Consider the following 15,628-nt stretch of genomic DNA (forward strand, 5'->3'; position numbering starts at 1 on the left):
AAAGATTTTTTTGGTCATAGCGGAAAGCACTGAGACCAATAGTCACGGTGGTCTTGCATAGTCAGTCAAATGGCTGGAATTGATAAAATACCAATCTAAAGGTTGTCTCAGGAGTAACAAATGCTATAACGTACACGTTATACCCACACAAGTGATACGAATTGTTTGGAGGTAAAATGCATAAGGACTGCTTTCAACTCCTAACTACAGTATTACTGTTAAAGGTTTAACATGCCGGGAAAAATGCTTAGTCTGTCTTTACGTTCTGAGTTCAAACTGCGCTGAGGTCAACTTTGCCTTTCATCCTTTCGATCCGATAAGCACTCGTTGAACACTGGAGCCGATTTAACGACTTCGCCCCTCCCTAGAAATTGCTGGCCTTGGACTAAAATTTGAAACCATTATTAAAGTTCCTACTCTTCGGAAGTTAAGAATTCTTGATTATAACTGAGTTTCCCGTCGAAGAAAGCATCCAACTACGAGCAATGGAATAGAGCTACTGACAACATATACCAAGCATTTACCAACGCACACTGACAACGAATGGATATTAATAGCAAGAAACAATGAGCTAATTTCAAGTTTACATTTAACAGTAACTATACTTCAAGTACTAGTTTATTAGCGATTTCGCAGCATCTGTCGTAACTTAAGTACTGCTATCAAGTGTTCTCTATAGAATTTCAAATACTGCCAAAGAAACCAGAAGGAAGAATCTACTCTAGTTACCGGAATGATGCAACATTTATTTACAAAGGTTTTTGTAGGGAGAGAAGCTGGAGTCGATCGATTCGTTCTTTAGTATTATTGTCATGCTGTTAAGTGTTCAGTCGATTGCAATGAAACGCAATATCCAGAGGTTTGCTACTGTGGTTACATGTGGACACAATAACATCCGCAAAATGTTATGCAAGAAGTTTTTGGGAAATAAACATAGGGAAAATCTGTAAAAAAATAAGAAGTAATTTTATTAAGAGATTTTCCGTTATATATTAAGCATTGAATAGTTTTAACCAGGGCAATGTATTTGGGTTGGTGTGAGGAGAATGACATTAAAAAAAAGACATGCTGCTCGAGCATTTTCTCTTTAAGCAATGTGATGTTAACTATTAATGTCATTATATACTTACAGTTACAAATAATAAATGGCGAAGTCATAAGACTGATTATCATTAAAAATTAATTTGGGCAAAGAACATCTATGTGTATACGATATATGCGGGCGATGTAGGGCGTCAGACTTATAGACTGTAAATTCACTTATCAGGAGCATTCATCTTCCCTTTACGTAACGTAAGCTAGACAAATTATTCCACGGAATAACGTACAAACTGTTTATTTGATTAACTATTTCACTCTGACATACAAAGATAAAAATGTTTACTTCAACGAAAGTTGGTACAATTTAAAAAGAAAAGTGTAAGGTGTAGAGATGATTAATCTCTCCCCATCCTAAGCACACGCATATTTTGCCTTAGAGTAAGTTGCATCAAATAACTTGTGTAAATAATTATCACCTTTGGAATGAAAGGTTAGTCCTTAATTTCTAAGTGGAACAAAACAAGTTACTTGTATTGTCAGACAACAAAACAATGTTATTATGCAAATCTAATATACGTACATACATACATACATGAATGGAATGCCGAAAAAATAAAATGAAATAAAAAGGCTGCTTGTTTGGAATAGTTGTGATGATGCTACAGATTTATTTTTAAAACGTAGCTATTTACTAAAACACACCGATCTGACATCGTTAGAGATTTGGGGTTAAACAGTAAGTAAAAGCGCTCCAAGTAGAACTTAAAAAAAAAAAAATAAAATCTTTTTTTTCATGTTGTTTACGTATGAAATAAAAGCTTGAATATGCGAAGCGAATAGGTCTCGCAATGTCTAACAGCATGTGTTTAATTTTATATTTAATCAAGAGTTTTTATTTACATTTTTCATCGGTTGGCTGTTCTTTCTTTACTTCTCACATTCATATATCTACATATACATTTGAAGATGAATAAAATAAAATTTTCCGCTGAAATTAAAAGATAACAGCAATCACGGTTTCAAATTTTGGCTGTGCCAGCAATTCTATGAGACGGGATAAGTCGATCACATCAACCCCAGTATTCAACTGGTATTCATTTTATCGACCCCGAATGATGAAAAGCAGTCGACTTCGGCAGAATTTGTACTTAGACAGTACAGGGCAAGAAGAAAAGTAACAAAACATTATGTCCGACGTGCTAACGATCCCTGCCAGCTCTGTCTTAATAACAATAATAACAATAAAGATTACGTACCGTACAAGAATTTTGTTCGTATTTTATACAGGAATACAAAAATATATCGATATATCAGTAAACAAAATACAACACGAAATGAAGAAAGTAAATCTCCTTAAAGTCTTCAAAAGTTGGCAAGATGCCCTCCATTTAAAGAGGAAAACTGATAAAAAAATTATCAGCCGAGTAATATTAGAACAAGAACTGCTAAAAGTTAGTATAAAATCACGCATCAGATGATAATTTCACATTAAGAAATTGTGTGCGTATAAAACAAATCAACAGTGCATTAGAATTTCTGTATGGTTTTGTGTGTGTGTGTGTGTGTGTGTGTGTGGTTAGTGAGGCGAATTTAATTCCTGTTGGACATTCTGAAAAGTCTTGAGATGTTCCGCATAATCTTCAGAGGAGGTCACAGACGAAGTGGGACTTTTAGGATCTTCGAAGACCATAACAATTCCACCACTACATTTGTTGAGAGTAAACCGAGATGTATTCGACCATCCAACTATAACATTCGGATTGACTGTCAAACAATGGTAATTATCACCTTCGAGATAACACTGAAACATCTGAGTTTTCACTCGGGACCGTGGTACCCTGAAACTGGCCAGCAGGCTTTTTAATAAGCTCCGAGGTACCGGGACATTCAACGAGGAGCGAATAACTGTACCGTTCGAGTCGTATATAACGACACCTCTTATAGAGGTAACGTGCTGTTGACTAGGCGTAGCCTCCGTGTAATGGGACATCATTTATATTGTTGCAGAACACCTTCTTTCACTACGTGCTTGGCTGCTGCTAATGTACAATAACTAGATCCTGGAGATAACAGCTACAGAGTAACTGCGGTACAGCAATGACAATTTTAAGCTCCTTGTGTACTTACGAAATTTATAACAATAGCAATTCAAAAGTGTTAAGAGTTTATGTAAATTTTAAAATATTCAAATATATCTGACATATATATGTGTGTGTGCGTATGTGTGTGTGTGTGTGTGTGTGTGTGTGTGCGTTTCTGTGTGTGAATGTGTGAGAGTGAGTGAGTGTGCGTTTACACATTGCATACGTTCATGAGAATGTATGTAGGAGTAATTGTATGTTTAAATATAAACATGTACGTATGTGCATAGCTTTTTTGAATAAGCTGTTTGTTGGTGTTATCCTTGTTGTAGCTTACCTATATACATCTTCAAACAGTATTTTTTCTCCTTTTTGAGTGGCGAGGTATTATGAATCTTATATATATATACATACATATACATATGTGTGTGTGTGTGTGTAAAAACATACACACCAGAATCCGAGGAAGCTTGCGATGGTCTGTATCTTTTTTTTTTTTTTTTTTTACAATTCACCTCTGGGATGCTTAGGAAAATTACAAGCCAGTACTTGACTGATTCTTAATGCTGACAGGTATAAGTTATATTGACTTGGGTGGGGTGTGAATTCACAACGTAAAGAACCGTAACTGAAATAAATACGGGAGGCTTTTTATTCCACCGCGCTAATGATTGTAATAAACAGCTCATAATATTAATAAAGCCAGATAAATTGATGTGTTGTGAGGAGAAATGAGATCTGACATTTCGATCATTGTGTATTTATAAATCATGGATGCTGACACAGTTGGGTGGTTAAGAAGGTCTTTTCATAACCATGGAGATCCAGGCTCGAATCTCCTATGTGGCATCTTGGGCAAGTACATTTACCATAGTTTCGGGTCGACATTGAGTAAATATGCGTCAACCGAAATTTATTTCTTTATTGCCCACAGGGGGCCAAACACAGAGGGGACAAACAAGGACTGACAAAGAGATTAAGTCGATTACATCGACCATAGTAACTGGTACTTATTTAATCGACCCCGAAAGGATGAAAAGCAAAGTCGACCTCGGCGGAATTTGAACTCAGAACGTAACGGCAGACGAAATACCGCTATGCATTTCGCCCGGCGTGCTAACGATTCTGCCAGCTCGCCGCGTCAACCGAAATTGTATAGCTTCTGATGGACAGCACTTGTAATTCATACTGATTCTACTTGAGAATTTCGTAAAGAGTACACACATCTATGGAATTCTAAGCAGTTTTTCATGCTTACTGATTTAATGAGTATGTTTTCCAGTCGACCGACCAAGAAGACACCTAATTAATAAACAGCTGCATATTCAAATGCATGCTTCCTCTTTTGCATTCAATAGGGTGTGAAGACATGAAAATTCGGCTGTTATTTCTAGTAGATTTTGTGACTATGTCTGTGACTCATTCGTCAACTTTTGCATATGATCTTGTCAACCGGTTTTAGCATCACCATCACCCAGATTGTTTTCAGCAGCCTCTCTGGTCTCATGCAAGTATTCAGACAGGTTTCGCTCACATGACAATTCAATATATTGACGATGTGCTGCTTCGTGCAGCTGCTACTCACGATTTGTAAATAAACGAGAGAGCGTGCATGACCACTCGATCTGCGAGAAATAGCAGTCAAATTTCTCTTAAGTTATATCCTGTCTTTAAAAAAGAAAAAAAAAAGAAAACTCCGAAGGACATAGAATAATGCATGTCTCTATATTGTCCTAAATGACACATTGGAAGGTGTATTTGTTAAAGTCTTGCCTAGGATAACCTCCCCACTATCACCAATAACAGCAATAACAGCAACACTTGAATCGAGTTTCTCCCTCTCCCCTCCCAACTAGTCACGTGAGATAGGCTTTCACAAAAGCTTATCTTTGGCATTCCTTATGTAAAATGTATTTGTATGCACACGCGTGTATGCATGTTATTATTAAGTATTATTTTAAGATTTCTTGCCAATAAGGTGAAAACGCGTGGCTTAGTGGCTAGGGTATTCGGCTCACGAAGACAAGGTCGTGAGTTCAATTCACGGCGATGCGTTGTGTCCTTGAACAAGACATTTCATTTCACGTTGCTCCAATCCACTCAGCTGGAAAAAATGAGTAGTGCCAGTATTTCAAAGGGCCAGCTTTGTCACATTTTGTGTCGCGCTGAATCTCCCTGAGAACTACGTTAGGGGTACACAAGTCTGTAGAGTGCTCAGTCACTTACATGTTAATTTCACGAGCAGGCTGTTCCGTTGATCGGATCAACTAGAACTCTCGTCGTCGTAATCGACGGAGTGCCAGTTGCCAATAGAGAAAGAACCGGTTTCTAACCTAGATTCAAGGCTACTTCAGTGGATTTTCAACAGCATCAACGGTATTTTTGCATGTATGTTTGTATATTCGAAGGGTTTGGAGTCCGGGTGTGTGTAAATTTCTGGGGTTTTTTGGTTTTTTTTTTATATATGTAAGTATTGTCAAGCATATAGTTGCATATCTATACTGAAATACTAAACTGGAAAGTTTCACAGTTCCATTGATGACTTGGATCTATAATCTTCGAACCAGCTTTCTCCTTTCTGGTTTTGAGAAGCCTAATTTATCAATATTCGTGCTTAGGCAGTTTGTTACATATCAATTTACTCCAATAATTACAGGTATAAACCTGTTTCCGTAATCTTTTCCATCGTTTCTTTTGAACCTTGGATTATCATCTCCAGTTGTTGACCTCTCCAGTTGACGCACTCTTTTTTCTTGGCCTGGAGCACTACTATGTTGTCCTCATTACCAAAGAGGACCGCATCTGCCACCCAGGTTACATCAATCTCCGGTGGGATTCTCCAACCGTGACCCTTGTGCTCTCATGCCTCTATACGTGGGCAACAGCACCACTTCTTCGCTCCGAATTGTCGACGCTGCATGTTTCCTTGCTGCTGCTGCATTACAAAACCTCACGTCTGTTCTTCCTTTATTTATCGAAAAGGTTCGATAGATTATCGTCTTTTTCCTTATTCCGTTTTTAACCTCTTGCTGGGGCGACAGCTTCACTTCAAACCCATCTCGGTTCATTTCTTCTTTGTGTCTTCCGAATTCCCTAATGTCCACTTCTGTTTCCTTACACCTTGCTACATCAACAAAATTCCGCTTCTCTTTTATCAGTTTCTGGTCCATTGTCTTAACTGCCTCCAGCAACTCCTCCTCGGACGATGATATGTCTGAGTAACTATAACTGTCTTCCGACATTCTTCAACCAGCTGTCTCTTCTCTTACGAGAAGAGAAAGCTCAAACAAATTACACACGTAAACATTCAAACCGCTGCAAAGCAGCACAAAAAAACTATTCAAAAATCACCATGTATTAACTTCACGGAGACGTTATACCGCTAAGCAGTTCGACCGGCGTGCTAACATTTCTGCCAGCTCACCGCTTCACAATTTTACAATACTGAAATAAAAATTGCAAATAAGAAAAAAAATTTACAATAAAATAATTGTAAAACTGGTAAATAATAAAACGTGAAAATTAAACTTAGTTGAAATTTCATTGATGGCTCTATGTATGTATGTATGTATGTATGTATGTATGTATGCATGTATGTATAGTTTAAAAATCGTATGCTATACGCCTTGTAGTTTGCTGGTAAATCACGTTCACTGGCTTACTGTTCGTTGGGTATTTGCTTAATGCGAGAGACGAAAGGTGGAAGATAGGAGAATCTTTATTGACTACTACAATTGTTTCGACCCCTCGTGGTTGGGATACAAATATACAATACAAGTAGATTATCGTTACTATACATCTAATAAGTTGACCTGCCAACTTTTGTTATTTCTGATTGAAGGAGACGGCTGGAACAACACTTTAAACAAACCCTACTAAACATTACTAGTCACGGCCGACTAGGTTGCCGAATGTGACCAAATGAAGTGCATTTTTCATCATAGTCCCCCTTGCGATCCACACACTTCTTCCATTGGTGTTGCAGGGCTTGGATCCCATTTATGAAGAAGCTTTCTTCATGTTGGCCAAAAAGTCATCATCAGCGGATATGATGTCATCATCACTACGATACTGGTCCTCTCCCAAGTGTTTTTTTTTCATGTTGGGAAACAGAGATGGTAGTCAGATGGGACTACATCAGGAGAATAAGGATCAACCAGTTCAAAACCATAATCACGCACAGCAGCCATTGAAACCCAAGACTTGTGTGCTGGAGCATTGTCCTGATGAAACACGATCCCTTTCCTCAGTTTTCCTTTCCTCAGTTTGGTCTGGTATAGCTCTACTGTCACCACCCATGACAGTTCCAGTCGTCAGGGGCGTCAAAAAGGCGACACCGTCTTTCCAAATATCTTTACTGCATGTATCGAAACCATCTTCAGAGATAATAATTGAAAAGGTGTCATCATCAACAGCGAGCTTCTAACACATCTCCCATTTGCAGAAAACATTTTCTCGTAACTAAAACCCAAGGCCGGATTAAGACCCACAGAAGTCCTAAGCACTTCAAAGGTTTTGGTGCTCTCAAGTATATGTAAATGGTTCAAAATGTAACCGATAATCTATATATATAAAAATGAGAATGTGTGTCTGTCTGTCTGTGTGTGTGTGTGTGTGCGTGTGTATCCCTAAAACTCGAGAACTACGCAACCAATTTCATTCAAATTTTACACATGCCTTACTTAGGGTTCCAGTTGTGTTTTAGTCAAAAAAATTTTTTAACTTCTTGCAGAGTTCGAGCCCACGGCAACATAATATCTCCTCCACTATTTAAGTATTACGTGTCAAAAGTGAAACAAAAACACTCATGTCAAATACTTTCACTTTAAAAATGAAACTATTCCACTAACTGAAACAATCACATTTCGATACTGTAATGACAGATACTTTCAGAGAGATACATGTATAGATATATATGCATACATGTATATGTATACATATGTGTAGATGTATATATATATATATATATAGATGTACATGTAATATGTACACATATATACATATATATAAATACATACAGATATCTATACATATATACACCCATCACACACATAGACATGGACACAAACACACACATTAGTCATTTGTTTTCTTATCCAAAACTACGTCAAAAGTACTGAATGGATCTTTATGAAATTTGGAAATTACATTCTATGCATAACGGCCATAACTCCCATGAAAATTCATATATTTTTGATGTTGATGAAATTTTAAACCGAACATAACAGATGAGCATTATTTGTAATTCAACGGTACAACAGTGTAAGACTACCCTTTCAGATATACTTACATTGTGATTTCTGCAATGTGGTGCATAAATTGTCAAGTATATGAGACGCATCTTTGCCTCCACTGATTCACTTGCAAAGTATTGAGTAAAATTATTTCGTTGCAGACCTCCTTTGAGTCTTTTTATTATCACTGCGACACACATAGTCCCCAGTTGGTAACATTGATTTCAAGGCCTTCCCAGATGAGAGACTGGTTATTCTAAGACATTTATCGATTGTAAATTTTGTCTGCAATTTGGAAATTATATTCTATGCATAACGGCCATAACTCCCATGAAAATTCATATATTTTTGATGTTGATGAAATTTTAACCCGAACATAACAGATTAGCACTGTCTGTAGCTGGTCTTCTCTTGGAAGAGCCCCACTTCTCACATGGACAACTGTATGTTGGCTGCTCAAGGGTGGGCAGCAAAGAAAAATCTATTTGCATATGCTCCACAAGGGAAAACAAGGAACATTGTTTACAACGAGGTGTTATAATCACAACAGCAAGAAAATATGTACATGATCACCTTCTTTTACGAAACTTCATTGACTTTCATATATTTATATTGATATACATATATATACGTGTGTTTGGGTGCATGTGTGTGTATATATATATCTCTATATATAAAGATGAGAATGTATGTCTGTCTGTCTGTGTGTCTGCGTGAATCCCTAAAACTCGAGAGCTACACAACTCTCTTTTACAAACCCAGTGAAAATACATATATTTCATATGTCAAAGAAATTCAAGCAATACATATAACACCAAAGTTAAAAACATTCCCAACAATTCCACAATCACCAACCTCCAGAACTATTGAAGAAACTGTTATCATCAACTGACCAAGATTCCTAACATTTGCAAAACAAAATTAGACAATACGACACTGTACTACAGATGACATCATTTGGAACCATAAGAGATTTAACTGAGGCAGCATTCATCCAAACTTTCAAGATCCAACCTCAGATTTATCATCGCATTGTCTCTCTACTACCTCTGTCAAATGAATCACCAAAATTGGCCTTTCATTATTTATAATTTGTAACTGTTTGTTTGGTTACGAAATAAGATACACAAAAACGTGTTTCTGAATTACGTGTATTTACTTTATATACATATGAGTTGAAAACTTTCTTCTAGCATTCCACTTAATATCTATGTTCCATGCTGGCATGGATTGGAGAGTTATTAATGTAGAAATATGGTATCGTAGCTACTAACAGTTGAGGGTTGCGTAGTCTAGACGGCGTTTTTAGATTTCATTATTCTCTTTAACCCGGGCAACGCCGGGTGTTTCTGCTAGTAAACTATAAAATAAATTTTTATTTTCCAAAATGAAACTGTAGGGAAGTGGTTATACACCATTAGGTGTATTCCGATACCGTACATTAAATTTCTTAAGGAAGAAAACGGAACGCAGACTCTAAACTAACAACACAACAATATTTTATTACAGTAGAATTCTGCTCACACTAGGAGGGAATTCGGTAGCATGTCGCCCTTTGGTTAGATGAGACGCCGTCAATGAAGTTGCGTGGTTAGAAGTCATTTTTCTCCTCTCTGGTTATCTATGTGGCTCCAGTGTTGAGTTGTCGGAGAGCTGCTATTGTGACATCTAGCTTCCACGAAGTTCAGCGAGCAAAGAGAGCGAAAGAAGTGGGAACGCTTGGATATGGATGACTACGCATGCGCATGAGACTATTCCTGTGTTCCTTCCGGAACTAGTCCCTGCGCATGCGTGGATAAACTCTCCAGAAATGGTGACTGATATTAGGCGCCACTACAAACAAAATTCACGGTAAGATGGAAAATAATGTTTATTTTTGTATGCTTCCACTTATATTTGAAAAGTTTTCTCCTTCATGTTCGATGTTATTGTTAAAATTAATTTTACGTGAAACTTCTGCTTCTATACTTAATAGAGATAAGGCATTATGAATATTATTTTAGCAAGTTTAAAGTGATTTCTTTCGTGCTGCAAACTATTTTCATTTCTGTGGTGCCTCCGTCCTTTGATGCCCTAAACACGTGCTTATTTTGTTTAATGGGTTAATCCAGCGCTGCTAAAACCTCAGACCATGCTGACTGAGCAGGAACCCCGAGTTCAACAGTAGACCTCAAAATAAATTGCATGAAAACTAAATACATGCGGACCGAAAATGTATCACAAGGCCGAATAGTGACTGAAAGCTTTAAAATTGAAGCGGTGTAGGAATATGTGTATTTAAGACAGAGATTTGATGTCTACCGAGACATGAGCTGAAATTTCGTGAAGTGTAAGAGCAAGAATAGAAGGCATTTGCTTCAATTAAAGATTTACTCAAGCATGGCTGGACAAAGCTCTGCGCACTAATCTCTTCAATAACAACGTCCTACATGCGCTCTAATTCCCAAATGAGCCATGCGCTACATCGGTTAGTTACAACAGGTAGAGTCATGAAAAGAGTTATGCTAGAAATATTATCTCTGAAACTGTTGGGAAATTCGGACCCAAACTGAAGAGAAGGGTGCAACCAAAGGAAGAATGGAAGTGCATTGAGACCAGGATATACCGTATGTACGCGTGTAAAGTCGAATTTTTTAGCCCATTTTTAAGGTCAAATTTATGGGGTCGACTACTACATGGATACTACTTTTGAGGGGCTGAAATTCAAGCTAGAATCCGAAATGCCATACCAGCAGCAGAAGCCCAACTGATCTCTAAGCGAATAAAAACAAAAACACAATGAATTACAGTGATATTACCAATTCTATGCATCAAAACACGCATCCTAATAAATAACAAAACCCATAAGAAAGACCACGTAGCTCTCATGTGCAGTTACCAGTAAATGTCCATAATGTGGTGTGTTGTTAATCTGGAGCAGGGATGCTCAAAATATGTTCTGCAATACCTCAGGGTTCCCTGAAAGTTATCAGGGGTCCCACGTTTTAAAAAATAATGTCGAAGGATTCTGCGGCAAAAAAGTTTGGGAACCACTGATCTAGCGATTAACTAGATGTTTTTAGGCTTACCGAAGTCATGTCTCTGTACGAATTCATACAGTGGTGTTTGCTGTTGTTCGCCGATAGTGCTGTCTATGAAACACGTTTCTCATCATGTAAATAGACGAGCGTATGAAGCATGTGTTTATTGTGTTTGGAGATGAGGAAAATATAACGGTCGCATGAGAACCACTGATCTAGCGATTAATTGAATGTTTTTTAGGCTTATCAAAGTCATGCCTTTGTACGAATTCAGACAGTAACGTTTGCCAGTGCTCACCAATAGTGTTGTTTGTGAGACACGTTCCTCTCCATGTAAACAACGAGTGTATGATACATGTGCTTATTGTGCTTTGAGATGTATGCAGGCTTGCGGCATATCCTGTGCATACATTTTAGTAATGGTAATGTAGCACCCATCACCAGATGTGTAGTGCTCGCCATTAAATGGTGTTTTACTATAAGCACCGAGCATTCCATTATAAGCACCAAACATTCCACCTCTAGAACAGGCTACAAAAGGTAGCCACACAATTTTGTAACAGTGTTATTTCTACGTACAGTATAATACGGTACCTTGGCTCACAAATGTTGTCCTGTTGTTCGGGAAATACTAGGACCGACTTTTATACGGAGTTGTAGTGACGTCTATAGCAGACGCCATTTCCGGAGAGTTTATCCACGCATGCGCCGGGACTAATTCCGGAAGGAATACAGGAAGAGTCTCATGCGCATGCGTAGTCATCGATATCCAAGCTTTCGCGCTTCTTTCATCCTCTTTGCTAGCTGACCTTCTAAGAGCCTGGACGTCACAACAGAGCTCTCTCACAACCCAGCACTGGAGCTACACAGAAAACCACGAACTTCATTGACGGCGTCTCAGTAACCAAAGGGTGAAGTGCTGCCGAATTCTATTGTAATAAATATTGTTGTGTTGATAGTTTAGAGACTGCGTTCCGTTGTTTCTTCAAGAAATTTAATGTACGGAAGCGGAGTACACCTAATGGTGTATAACCATTTCCCTACAACTGGTGACCCCAACGTGATTCGAACACGCATAGCTTCACTTAAAATGATGACTAAATCCCAGTATAGGACCAACCGTTCTTTCAGTTCTTTTCACTACAATTTTTTTTTGTTTCGTCTGTTTGTCTTCGACAAACCGACTGGTGCGAGGCTAGTGTAGTGAAACTAACCTCTATCACCATTATATACAAACAAATGCGAGCGTAGTACAAAGCAACTCTTTCCCGCCTGCTGTGTCATCACCTGACTGACTATTCTTTGCGCGGTTAAATTATCTCCAGTCCGTTCACCCCAGGACGCAAACCGACCAACCGTAGCCCCTAATAAGGTCACGTGAGAGTGTTCTTCTGATGCTTCTCTGGAACCTATCTGTATCTATAAATAGCCTGCTAGATACCCGCCAATTCGTCGCGGCTCAGATCTTGTAGGATCTGGTCGTCTGACCACACACACGCATAACACAGCACCAACCAACCAGCCAGTTTCCAGCGACGACATCAACAGCTTCGTTCAACTACGACTACCAGCATCGCCGCCAGAGTCAACATGACTCTACACGTACACAAGCTACCAACAGCTAACCAAACAACCACCGCAGCTTCTCGACCCTGTTTGTGTGATTTGCTCACCACGAAACCAATAACCAGAATTCAGCCTGCGAAGAACATCTGTAGAAGCCCCAACATCACGACGAGTGACCGCTCTGCCTTAACCTTAAATTCTTATATACAGACACTTACTACTGTGTACTCTAATTAAGAACTGGTAAATTCTAATTCGTGTTACTGACTCTTATCAATACTATGTATCTCTCGCATTCACATACATGTATTACTCGCACACACTCTTTTGTTTACATGACGGCCAGTCTTATATTGTGTTTTATTATGTCGCATTCACACACACACAGACATACAGTTTAATGCTCCAATAAATCTTACTGTTATTCATCTTCATCGGTTGCGTTCCTATCTTGTATCTTACTGGCAAACTTCTTAGTTCTCTATGTTATAGAATTATAACATATTTATCATTTTATATTTTGTGTCGACCGTGTGACGCGTTTAAAAAAGGAGCCTGTTTTCCATTCGTCACCATTTCTCCTTTTGATTCGCACGGTCGTTCTTACAGAGTCTATGGAAAATTTTCAATTTTTTGGCCAAGAATGGTGGGGGGTCAACTTTCACATGAGATTTAATCGACTATTACTCGAGTTTTTACGGTAAGTATATATATATATATATTATTAAGGAGGTTATTCACAATTTATAACCGAAAGGCATAGTCGTCATTAAAGTGGCGGAGGGTGATAGTCAGCACCGGCATTGCTAGGAATAAGAGTCAAACAATTCTTAGCCACGTGAGAGCACTTTTCTAAAGACTAACAAGGGAGACAAGCTCCCTACGGCAAGCCAGATGGAGTCATATCATCAATGATTTCTGATTTCATTAATCTTCATCAGTGACCCATTACTTCCTCGCTGAGGGTTAAAGAACTTAACTCACCTTGTCAATCTTATAGAGAATACCATAGGAAGCATTGACTGATTCCGAAAATGGTGAAGTAAGAATTATAAATTATCAAGATGGTTATTCGCAGTTTACACCCGAAGGGTAACAAGTATAGTCATCACTAAAATGATGGAGGGTGTTAGTCAGCACCAGCACTGATAGAAATAAGAGCCAAGACAACACTTAGCGACGTGAGAACACCTTTCTAACGACTGAGAAGGGAGACAAGCTCCTTACGGCAAGGAAGTGCTCTTACGGCTAAGAATTGTTTTGACTCTTATTCCTAGCAATGCCGCTGCTGACTAGATCCGTCCATCACTTTAATGACGGCTATACTTTTATATATATCTATACATACACATACAGGCGTGGTTGTGTGGTAGGACGCTTGCTTCCCAATTGCATGGTTCCGGGTTCAGTCCCACTGGGTGGCACCTTGGGAAAGTGTCTTCTACTATTGGCTCAGGCTGGCCAAATCTTTGCAAGTAGATTTGATAGACGGAAACTGAAAGAATCCCATCGTATACATACATACATGCATACACACACACACACACACACACACACACACACACACACACACAGGGCGCGGTGAATAAATTGCCATCTAAATTACGCAAAAATGAAAATAACACTGACATCTCATTTTAACACATGACTAGGTTCTCCTGCTTGTGTGACATGGTGCAGAGTCCTGTTGCCAAAAAGATTATGTCGGAAGTACAGGAAATTCTATCCGCCGCCGCTGTACAGTGCACCAGCAACAAATAGCTTCACCACAATATCAACAGATATATCTCAGCGAACATATTGACTTATGTGCTAAACAATTGCAACCACAGTTCTATATATTTCCTCTAAGTGAATCCCAACACAAGCTCGTCTTAATAAAGAAGCCTCATTCATCCAGAAATATGAACCAGAACTGAACATTAATTCATTTTAGTAACAACCAGCCCTCACTAGTTCAGAACAACAATCAATTCTTCTCTCCACTCTTGAAATATTTGTAAATAACCCCCTAAAACTTGTGTATATATCTCACACATCTGTATACATTAAGAATATCAGTCCAAAGACCCTAACAATACTTTGAAAGTAACTTGTAATTTTCAGATAAATTGAAGAGTTCCATCCCTTGACTGCAAAACTATTGCCAACAACAAAATTGGCGTCCTCATGAGTTAAAACTGAGACTTCGGAAGTTTGATAAGCGTAAGACGCGAAACCGGTACGCCCAGTTTATTTTATTATATAATGTTGTAATACAACTCTTTGTTCCATTATGATATTAATATTAGCATACATTTTATTATACAAACCTCCTGGGCGTTTTTACATATATATTTTTTCTTATATATATATATATATATATATATATATATATATATATATATATGATGTGTGGTGAATTTATGGAAAGAAATCCCACAAAACTCAACAATTTAGATAAAAATAGAGAAGACAGGTTGTTAAAAATATAAGGAAATTTTAATTCATGCAGACGATCGTTTCGGTCAGAAATATAAAAATGATGCCAATTCATGACTGAATTGAATTAAATTAAATTAATTCAATAGATAAATTAATTAATTATATATCAATGTACTTGCACTAAACTGTTGAGTTTTACGGGATTTCTTTCCATAAATTCACCACACATCATATACAAGTATTACTTTTATATCTTGGCGAA

At 38.0% G+C, this 15,628-nt stretch overlaps 1 long non-coding RNA gene across 1 annotated transcript; it reads right to left on the reverse strand.

Annotated features, from left to right (window-relative positions):
- Positions 1–251: 251 nt before the first annotated feature.
- LOC149136062 (uncharacterized) lies at positions 252–4,858 on the reverse strand. The gene is made up of 2 exons (XR_016241521.1): positions 2,298–4,858; positions 252–944 (listed from the first exon to the last, which is right to left on the reverse strand). It is a non-coding gene; the product is annotated as an uncharacterized LOC149136062 (long non-coding RNA).
- Positions 4,859–15,628: the final 10,770 nt, after the last annotated feature.

This window comes from Octopus bimaculoides, chromosome 4, assembly GCF_046866305.1.
Source record: "Octopus bimaculoides isolate indiv1 chromosome 4, ASM4686630v1, whole genome shotgun sequence".
Lineage (NCBI taxonomy): Eukaryota > Metazoa > Mollusca > Cephalopoda > Octopoda > Octopodidae > Octopus > Octopus bimaculoides.